General features: G+C 40.0%; 1 non-coding gene across 1 annotated transcript; it reads left to right on the forward strand.

Moving 5' to 3' along the window:
- The first annotated feature begins 211 nt into the window (after window positions 1–211).
- Window positions 212–322, forward strand: LOC137741214 (small nucleolar RNA R71). Its single transcript, XR_011069244.1, has one exon. It is a non-coding gene; the product is annotated as a small nucleolar RNA R71 (small nucleolar RNA).
- Window positions 323–9,812: the final 9,490 nt, after the last annotated feature.

Consider the following 9,812-nt stretch of genomic DNA (forward strand, 5'->3'; position numbering starts at 1 on the left):
CAAAAGATCATGATTAGAGCTTGTTTCATAGACTCCAACTTTCTTACCCCTTAAATCTTTGTGTTGAGCATTAGACCCCAACATCTCATAAATGTTATATGACTCTTGAACATTCTTTTTCTTCAATGCTCCACCTGCTGCATTATCAACAGTTGATTGACATGTTTGGGTTAGTCCATCATAGAAAATTTGCATTTGTAAGTGAAAAGGTAACCCATGGTGTGGACATTGCAACAAAAGGCCTTTAAAGCGCTCCCAACACTCATTGAAAGGTTTTCCATCATCTTGTTTGAAGTTGAAGATTTGTCCCCTTAATGTGGCTGTCTTTTGAGTGGAAAAGAACTTCTCCAAGAACTTCTTAGCCACGGCATCCCATGTGGTGAGGGAACCTGGTGTTAGAGTCATCAACCAACTCTTGGCCCTATCCTTCAAGGTGTAAGGAAACACTCTCATCCTCAAATTTGCTTCACTTACTCCCTGCAAAGGTAAACCACTCACAACATTGTAAAACTCTTTAATATGAGCTAAAGGGTCTTCATTAGGTAAGCCATAAAAAGAGGGAAACATATGGAAATGTGAAGATTTAAGATCACAGTTTCTAGCTTCTGTGGGCAGCAAGATGCATGAAGGTGAATTTGGTATGATTGGTTGAGCAAAGTCCTCCAAAGCTCGAAGCTCATCTTGGTTGCCCGCCATCTCTTCTTCTCTTTCCCAATTAAATTGCTCAGATTCTTTACTTGTTGAACTAGGTGAATTCCCTTCCTCTTCTTCACGGATAATGGAGGAACTTGATGGCACAAAGTTGTCCAAAGTGTGGCCCTTTAACCGTTCAATTCTTTGGCCTAGCTCCACAAGTCTATTTGACATATACTACCTGAAACAAAATAACACAAGTTTGAATGAAAATCAAGAATCTACCTACAATGAAAAGAACAAAGTTTAAATAGCAAACAAGCAATTACAAGGGACTGAAATCAGTCCCCGGCAACGGCGCCATTTTTGTTGAGTTAAGTCCTTCCTAATGCTAGAATATGTTTAGTATAATGGCACAAGTAAGGGTGTCGAATCCACAGGGACTAATTGATCCTATATAATCACTTGTTTTGCAAGAACTATATGAAATGAATAAAACTAATCAAATTAGGCAGATTTGTTATTGTAACTTGAAAACACTAGAAAATGAAGTAAACAATATTAAATGAATCAACAACTAATAAAATGGGATAGCACCAATGGAGATGAAGCTAGGGATTCGGTTTCACCATTGCTTAAACCAAGTCCATGTTTGTTAAGTTAGTTTATACTCAGCTATCTACCTATTTCTTGAGTTTGCTTCACTTAGATATGATCAACCATATGATGTGTGGATTTGATCACATGTCCTTAATCATGAGCCTAGTTGTGATGTGCAACTTTGGTTCCTAATCAAGAAGGTGTTACGAACAAGAAACTTTCATAAAACCAAAGGTAACACTTGGCAGGTTGTTTGCAAAGTATTCCCTTCATCCATTCACATATCTACCAAGAATATGCATGATGTGTGCTCTAATCTTGGCTAAACAACCTGTGGTTAATTCAAATGGTGATCAAACATTAAAATCAACCCACAAAGTCACAATTAAATCAGAGAATGAAACAAGAAATAGATGGACAAACTGAGCATTCTAACTTAATTACATGGCAAACTTTGCAAGGCTACATCGAATCCCTAGAGGGAGATTAGTTACACTTCATGTTTACAAAAGGTTTGACATAAAAATATAAAACATGAGTGAACATAGAATTAATAAGAAGAAACCCTTGAAGCAAAACTGATGTCGAAATCCCTTAAGAGTGCCTTCGGTGGTGGTTCTCCAAGTGTGATGAAAATGAAGGTAGATTGGCTATGGTTGAATGGTTTCTGCACTTGGGAGAACAAATGGTCAGAAATGGAGTGAAATGGAGTGGTTATGCGTGTGAATCATGGAATGATGGAAGAAAAACTTGTTGTGTGAAATGTGCATGGTTTTATAGAAGGGAAATGTCACTGCCATCATTAAGAATTGAGCTGGAATTGCACATGTGAGATGGGAGTGCATAAATGAGCTGGAATGAATGGGTTTCTGAGGTGGTGGACGCACGGCATGGGCAATGTCCAAGCATGTGGCTATTTTAATTGAATCATGCATGTGGATTTCTGCAAAGATGAATTGGACAACCTGGAATTGGTTGTACAAATCTGGAAAGGGGAAGAAATCACACGGCATGGACAAAAAGGGCGCTGGAATGGCATGGAATGATGGGATGAGTGGTTTTCTGGAATAATAGGTGCATGGCAAAAGGGAAATGTGCAAGCATGGGGTTTATTTAATTGAGATGCATGTGGATTTCTGCAAAGATGAAGTGGAGAAAGGTAATGGAATGCACGGTCAGATTGTGAATCATGCATGTGAATGCATGTTTTGGTATTAGAAGTGCATAATCTGACTTGGAATCACATGGGAGTGCACGGCCAGGTTGTGAATCATGCATATGACTGCATGTTTTGGTGTTGGAACCACATAATCTGACTTCAATATTTTTGCCTTGTTTAGAATCACCCAATATGGCCGAATTGCACCACTTAACACTTCCACATCATTTCCTGAAATTCCAGCAGTCAAAAGTTTCCTAGGTTCTTCATTTGGACTTCAATTTAACTCCCTAGAATCCTCTCCACGTTTGGAATAATGCTCAGCAACCAAAAGGAATGGTTTTTACTTCATTTGCCTTCCCTTTGATCCAAAAACACACTTGACTGCACACTAACACCAAATAATGTAAAATGCAACTAGTTCAATCCAAAAACATCACAAAGACGCCAAATAAGGAATATATAAATGCATGCAAAATGAGACTTATCACCGGCTGCCAGATTACATGATATTGATATGTTTATACCTGGGCACTTGCATATTGTTATGAGATTTTGGCATGGCATATTCTTGAGCATGATTGGCATATCTACACTTACGTACCTATGTTTATTTTCTGGGATGTATACAGGTTTTACGGCGAGGGGTTAGAAAGTATTTTATAAATGGTTTTCGAAAGCTTTGTTTTTGCCCACTCACACTTTTGTTTTGCGCCCCTCCAGGTTCTAGTTGAGTAGCAGTTCCGGTGGTTTCCCAGAGGGCTTGTTCGGCACTTCTGACAGACACCTATCATTGTAGGGTCACCTTCGGGTGAACTATTGTCGCTAACTTTTCTTTTGGACTGCTGTTGTCTGGCTCTGAAATTGTGACTCACACGCTAGCACTTATTTAGTACTTTGTATGTTAGTTTAGTTTTTTAACTATTCGTACTTACGTTATTACTTTATTAGCTTCCGCACGTGCACATGGCTACGTCACCTTAGTGTGACGGCCAACACGCTCCGATCTCGGTCGGGGTGTGTCACGGCATCTTTGCTTAGTGAAATACAATCATTGGCATTGATTATATTTGGATTTTAACTCTTATTTTGTTTTAGGGCTTTAGATCTGTGGCAGTGTAGTGAACGGTGATGATATTAATTAACATTTTCTTAGCGATGGTGATTATGTTAGGGACTTACTCTCACTTCAACTCTATTAATATAACTTATAACATCGGTACAAATACTTAGTACGTTCATCATGTAACTATTAAATATGTTGTAATCAGTACATTCACGAAGCATATCTGACGTCAAATATCGATAGTAATAATTATTTGTAAGTAATGTATAGCTAGTTTGGTACTGGTGAGCATTTAAAAAAAAAATGCTTTTGCTGTGATTTGAAAATAAACAACTGTAAAATAAAATTGTTTCTTTTTTTTCGTCAAACGATAAATATTGTTAGATTAGATGTGAAATAAAGTTGTTGAGTGTTTGGTTATTTTTTTTTTTTTTTGCAAAAGTGCTTTTTAATATATAAAAAAAAAGCGTCTGACTGTTGGTAAATTTTTATATATGAATTGCTGTGAACATGTTAAATAATTAAAAAAAATATGATATTTAATGTGATATAATAACTGTCAAAGAGAATAATGTAGGGAAATTATTGTAATTTTGTAAAATGTAAGATCCCACATCGTACAGGGGTGTGAATCCTGTAAGCCTTATATGTATATTCCCATCTTTACCTAGCACGATGCCCTTTGAGAGCTCACTGGCTTCGGGTTCCATGGGAACTCCGAAGTTGAGCGAGTAGCGCGCGAGAGCAATTCCAAGATGGATGACCCACTGCGAAGTTCTCGTGTGAGTTCCCAGAAACAAAACCGTGAAGGCGTGGTCGAGGCCCAAAGCGGACAATATCGTACTACGGTGGTGGAGCGGGTCCGGGACGTGGTGGACCCCAGGCGGGGATGTGACATAAAATATGTAGGAGTATACTTGCCTTTTAAAAATTTCATTAAATGGGTACTAATTACTATACTTTGAAAAAAAAAACACTTTTTTAAAAGCATAGTAGACATTACTTCTGCTTTTCTATGTTTTTTTTTTACTGTCATTAACATTAGTTTAAAAAAAATAAATTCTTTTTTTTGTTTTACTAAACACATTTGATGTTCCAGATTTTTTAATTTTTTTTTAAAGCATCACAATCCCAAACTAGCCCGTAATCAGTTCCTAAAATATGATCTTGTCAAAACTATAGTCATAGAATAAATGACATGGCTAGCACAACTAAGACTACCAAATATTAGTGCAGCTGAATCAATATTAAGGGCTAGTTTGGTATTGCTGTGCTTTGAAAAAAAATTGTTTTTGCTGTGATGTGATAATAAGCTCATTTTTGCTGCTTCACATTTTCAGCTTTTTTTCACCCCAAAACTGTGAAAATAAGCTGTTTTTAAGTGTTTATCAAACATCGTTTTGAGCTCAGTTTTTTTTAATACCCACTTTTTATAAAAGCATCTCAGTACCAAACCAGTACTTATGCAGGTAAAGGTTGCTAAGCTGCTATAATCCTACTACTTAATAACCATGCCATCACGTCCTTATTACATCCCGTTGATAGAGTCTAAATCAAGATCTCATCCCTAAACTTCTATTAGTGAATGCGAATAAGTATCGCTTATGGGTTCCACAAAAGAAATTATAATGTGTCTCTAATATACTACATGTTACATCCCGGCCTGGGTGCTCACCACATCTTGGGCTTGACTCCACCGTAGCACGATATTGTCTGCTTTGGGCCACACCCTCACAGTTTTGTTTTTGGGAACTTACACGAGAACTTTCCAGTGGGTCACCTATCCTAGGATTGCTCTCAAAAGGCTTCATGCTAGGTAGATATGGGAATATACATATAAGGCTTACATGATCCATTCCTCTGGGCGATGTGGGATCTTACACTACGTAACGTGCTGACCTGATGTACGAATTTCACACAAATTGTAATTGGGAAATTTGGAAAACTAGACAACATTTGGAAGTATGAAAAATCGGGGGAGAAACATTACACAATGGAGAATATATACTTTTGTAATTGTTTTAGTTAATAAAGGACATCGTAGTATTTTCATGTCACGTTTTGGCTAGAATTATGAAAAATTATAATAGTTGGTTAAAATTCTATTTATGCTAAAACTAAACTTTTGGCTAGTTTTCCAAATTTTCCATTGTAATTTGCATGCAACTATTCAAATCTGAACATAAATTGCAAATACTGATCTAATACACTTGTTATAATTATGTTAAATCACCATATGATTCGTTGACCCTAAAAACTACCAAGCCTATATGGCGCACAGGCTGAGTAACTAATGAGCTAACTACGTCATTCGGTTAATGAGGGGCGTACCAACTCGTCAGCCGAGCTCGGCCAAGGAGTAAAATGTGTTGATGTTGCGTTGAGCGCGTTGTTGACTTCTTGATCTTGCAACTATGGCCGAGGAATGAACACGCCTCGACCTTCGGGTTCTAGAGCCTGACGACAAAGCTACTAGTTTTGCGAAGTTCAATATCAAATTCGGCTTTCAATCTGCCGAATGTAGTAACCTGTAACACCTCACTTCACCGAGATGGCTAATGAGATGACCTCTGCTAATAAGGATTCAAAAATCCTTCTTGACTGAGACTTGGATAGATTACTAGTCAGCCTAGACGTAGTACGGTTTATCTAAATTGAAGATGCTTCGGAAAAGGCTGATTCTACGGCAACAGTGTTGTTTATCCAAACTGAAGATCTCACCGGTTGCCTTCACAGTGCTATTTATCTAAACTGAAAGTGTGTTGGCGGAAAAAGAAAATAAAAAATCTCAAGATGTTTGGGAGGTTTGCGTAGAGCAATTTGTGTGTTGAATTGAAGGGCTTTTCGAATGACGCACCCCCTCCTATTTATAGTAGCCAATCTTATCTTGGCTGAATTAGAACTATACTCGGATTAGGATTCTTCATCCTAGTCCAACCAGTGCTCGCCCAATCTTACTCCTACTAGGACTTTGAACCAAACTCTTTATCCGGCCAACTTTACTTCTCAAATCTTAGCATTCTCACTCCATTGAGACTCCTTCTTGTACTAGTACTTCGACCCATCCGCTCTTATCCAAATCACTCATTCTTGCAATAGGACTCGACCACCCTAACTAAGCGGCTTATGATTCGCCCATAGTACGTTTGGAAAAGCTTTGGGCCAAACATAAACCTACGCTCGGCCCAATAATATTATTTTGGGCCCAAACATTGCCCTCTCACTTCTGAGGTCTTTGGCCTAGAACTCCTTAGCCAAATTTTAACCTTGAAGAAGTGAAATCAAACCCTAAAGGGTAACTAAAGGATAATTAAAAGCCTTAAATATTCCATCCATTAAGAGCATTTATGAAACACAATCGCACGATCTGTTTTCGTCAGACATCATGCCACGTGGCATCTTCCTGGCATGTTTGTCCTTGACACCGGAATGTCCTCTCAAACCCTATCACTATAACCTTGAACTACGAATTTTTCGGTCTGCTTGAGTTGTGCACACAATCAAACGTCTCCTCATCATTGAATCTGCCGTCGCATGCCATCGTGCAGCCTCGATCTGCGAGTTTCTTAGTCTCTTTATATGGATTTCCTGAATCTCCATGATGATTATGAAACCGTCCGACTAATCTTACCCTTTCTTTTCAAAATCAAACGATTGACCTTCTTCCAAAACCCCTATAAATACTCAAAATCTTTCATTTTTCCTCTTATGTCCGCAGAACTCTCAGACATTTCACTCTTAGATCACCCTTCAAAGCTCCATTTCTAACCAGAAAAACTCTTTTGAATCTAGAAATTCCTTCAAGTTCTCCACAATGGTTTTCAACACCTTCATTTCCAAGCTTTCCGACGAATGTGCCAAGTGCCGAGACTTTATTGACTGGAGCGCCATAAAAAACCTACGATTTGAAGGTGACTTGAGCGTTTCCCATCAGATCTTGGGACTACTCTTTAATGACAACATCCCAGCGTCCATTACCAACCTCCTCAAAGATTATTGCCTAGAACCCCTGCTTCAAGGTTATGATTGGTCGAAGTGGGAATTGACTAAACCCCAAGAAGCCTGACCTTCAACTACCGCAGCTTGGGTAGCATGGGTTGAAAGGATGGAGAAGTTCTTCAATAAATAGTGGAGGATTCTCGGCATTTATGATGCCATCAAGCTCTCGACCATCGAGATCATCATGGACAAAGAATTTCTCATGCCAGCTCTAGGCTTTTGGTGCTCGGTCACCAATACTATAGTCTTTCCGCTCGGCCCTATCGGTCCTATTATTCTCGACATCTCAACCATTCTCGAGACCTTTTCTTCGGGTCTCCCGATTGACGTCTCCCTCTCTGGGTGCTCATCCAAAGTCGACTTCAAGATGCTCTTCGATGAACGCACTGTCAAAGCGCTGAGGAAGAAAAATCAAGAGCCCCTGAAAGAAGAAGTTCAGAAGTTGCACAAGAACTTCTACAACTACAACACCCTTATTCAACATTTCGTTGGCGAAGGGGAAGAAAACCTCAGGAAAGGAGAAAACGAAGCCTTCCTCTTCTATTGGTACAAAAAATTTATTTGTTCTACCAAGTCAAATAAATGTTTGGTCGAGAACATGCCAGTCGTTGAAGCATTAGCCAGTGGTTATGTCCTGGCTCTTAGCTCGGTTATCCTTGCCCAGCTTACACGTTGCTTAGCTAAGACGACGGTCAACAAGAATGACCCATACCAGACCGGGCCACTATGAGTTCTTTAACTTTGGCTGCAAGTCTATTTTGCCACCCTTAGGCCAGAAGTCCCCAACTTTATACCCACTAAAGCGTTAGGTCTTCAATTGGGCTTTAGACTCGCTCCTCCTCACATGGTCGAAAATTTTTTTAAATACTTTTTCGGCCTAGAAGACCTTTCTGATGATGAGTTTTTGATTTCCCGTCGTCAAGAATACCCCTCCTATCAAGCTCTCATCCTCTATATGGAATGAAGCCGAAGACGCTAACCTCCAAAAGAGCTGGGGGTCGTTCATATTAACTCGAGATCTGACTTTCGGCTGCGATGCCAAGTGTGTAAGTTGAAAAACCTACCAACCCCACTTCACCGCGCGACAACTTGGTTACTTTCAAGGATGCCCACTGCCTCTACTAACCTCCTGTTCTCTCCTGAGCCGAGGACGCCTTTCTGGTTCTTCGAAAAGAGAATGCAGGGAGGCCGAGCAAGAATTTCGAAAAAGGTGCAAGAAATTTTGCCTTCTGCCGAAAGTCCCTAAGACTCTCAACACTGCCACCTTTATTGACTGGTGAGCCACATATACTCAAGACCTTTTTTACGCACCAGTCAAAAACGTTAGCAAGAAAATATTCGACGATGCCTGAGGAAGACTTCCGCCGCGACACCCAAAGAAACAGCTCAAGGTATTTGTTTGCGTCTATCATTTTACGTTGGCCATTTGTTCAAACTCTCTTCTGATTTGATTTTACTAGGTAGTCATTCGGGCTGCGGTCGTGTGCAAGAAAAGACTTGCCCCATTGCTAAAGAAAACCGTGACCGCCTCGCCAACCTTGCCGAGCAAACAATCTTGCCTAGAAGTTGAAACGACCGACGATATTCCTCGCCCCAAAAAGCATGTTAAGAAGTTGGCAAAAAAAGGGGAGCGGGAGATCCATGTCATCTCCAGTCGAACCACAGGAGCAACCGTTGAGTCTCCTCATACCCTTATTGCTTAGACTTCGACGGACATGCAACCTAATTTTCCCGCTAGTCGAGCAGTTGAGGTTCATCCTGCTCCACAAGTTATGGTCGAACCAGCAAATGATCTGGTAGTCAAAACACCTGCAACACCAGGGCCGGCTGTTGCTCTTGTCTTAGAGGAAGTGGCCATCCTGGCCGAGACAAACCTCCCCCTACATCCAAAAACAAGAACAGTGGTCATAAAGGAGGAAGATGTATGATTATGTTGTTGGTAACTTCTTCGAATAAATTCTGAATACTAATAACTCTTATTTCAGGATGATGACGGCGACGAAACCCCGCTAATGAGTCCCCCTCGACCGACCAAACCCCTTACCACTCATCTTTCTATTATGGTTGTGGCGGCTGACCATGTCGATCCTCCTGTAGCAAATCGTGGGAAAAGGCCTTTTGTCGAGCCTGAAGCAACGACAGACACACTGATCCATCCACAGGATCAAAACCTTGGCGTTCCTCTATAAGAAGTCACTTCAGCTTTTGTAAGGCTCAATCCCTTTCTCTTATTAATTTTACTATAACAAGTTTGAATCGAGAAAAATATTAAATGTCAGGTACCCGACTATTCATTTAATCGACAATTCTATGCGCTAAATGGTGTTATCTATATTTCCTGGCCACCTTAATGGC

This window comes from Pyrus communis, chromosome 7 (genome assembly GCF_963583255.1).
Source record: "Pyrus communis chromosome 7, drPyrComm1.1, whole genome shotgun sequence".
In the NCBI taxonomy this organism is placed as follows: Eukaryota; Viridiplantae; Streptophyta; class Magnoliopsida; order Rosales; family Rosaceae; genus Pyrus; species Pyrus communis.